Below are 1,208 nucleotides of genomic sequence, written 5' to 3'. Positions count from 1 at the left end.
GCTGAGTCGCCTCCCTGCTCAGTTTTAAATTTGGAGGGGTCACTGTGGCAGAAATGTATGACATATGCCCTATACCGTATTTGCATTGCTCGGCTCGAATTCTTATTTTCGAACTGGTTTCCCTTAAAGGGAAAGGAATACTGACCTGATTCCTAGTCACGTGTTTTTTGTTTTTTCTTTTTAAGAGGCGATACATGCCACTACAAAAATTACAGTAAGTAGCAGGGGATTTAATCTGAGTGCGGTACGTGGCACGTGAGCATTTTTCAAATTTAAAGTTCATTCTATATACTGATAGTTTTCTCATGTCTATCCTTTACCCAGACCAAAAAGAAGAAAGAAAAAAAATCTTCGTTAGGATTCCTTTGGCTACAAAAGTCAAGGGGGAAATACTCCAACAGAGATTAAAATTCCAAACTTTGCAACAGGAAAAGATCTCCATCTTTCCAAAGGGCTACCATTGTTATTGTTGAAACTCTAGGTTTGGCTACTGGCACCTGGGATCCATTTGGGAAGGGAAGCAAAACAAACACTGAGCTCCCCTGGCTTTTCCTATAGGAAGTCCAAAGTGCGGTTGGTACCGAGGCCCGGTGCCCCTAGTCCCCTGGGAAGCGGGGGCGGGGAGAGCGGGTGCAGGTTTCGGGCGGAGCCGGCCCTGGAGTGCGGGAGCTCGCGGTGCGGACAGAGGGCACTGGGAGGCGGTGGTTTGGGTGCCGTCGGATCCCCGTGTACAGCAGCTCCCTCCCCTCCCGTCGAGAGAGAAGGGCAGGAAACGGTTAAGGCCGAGCTGCGCTGCGCAGCGCATTCCCAGACAGGCTTTGCTTAATCCTTCCTCCCGCTCCAAGAGACCCCCACCCCGCCTTCCTCTGCTTTCTCTCGACCCCCTTACCCCTGAGTTATTACTAGCATAACAACCGCACGGTCTTCCCCCAGACCCCGCCACCGAAGTTATTTATCTGCAAACCTGACCTCACCCCCATCTATTCTGCGGCAGCCTTTTGCTGTTATTGCTCTGACGCCGGCCAAGATCTGACCAAAAAGGAGGAGGAGGAAAAAAAAAAAGAAAAGAAAAGAAAAGAAATTCCCCCTTCTCAGCGCCTCCGACTCGCCGGGCTCCGACTCGCGACCGCCTCCAGTCCCCGGAGGCGGGGCGATTAGCGTCGCGAGCAGCCAGTCGGCGGCCGAGGCAGCGGGGCGCGCGGGCGGGG

The sequence above is a fragment of the Pteropus vampyrus genome, unplaced genomic scaffold (assembly GCF_000151845.1).
Source record: "Pteropus vampyrus isolate Shadow unplaced genomic scaffold, Pvam_2.0 Scaffold278, whole genome shotgun sequence".
NCBI lineage: Eukaryota > Metazoa > Chordata > Mammalia > Chiroptera > Pteropodidae > Pteropus > Pteropus vampyrus.
The sequence above is the reverse complement of the archived record's forward strand: the minus strand, read 5'-3'. Positions refer to the sequence as shown.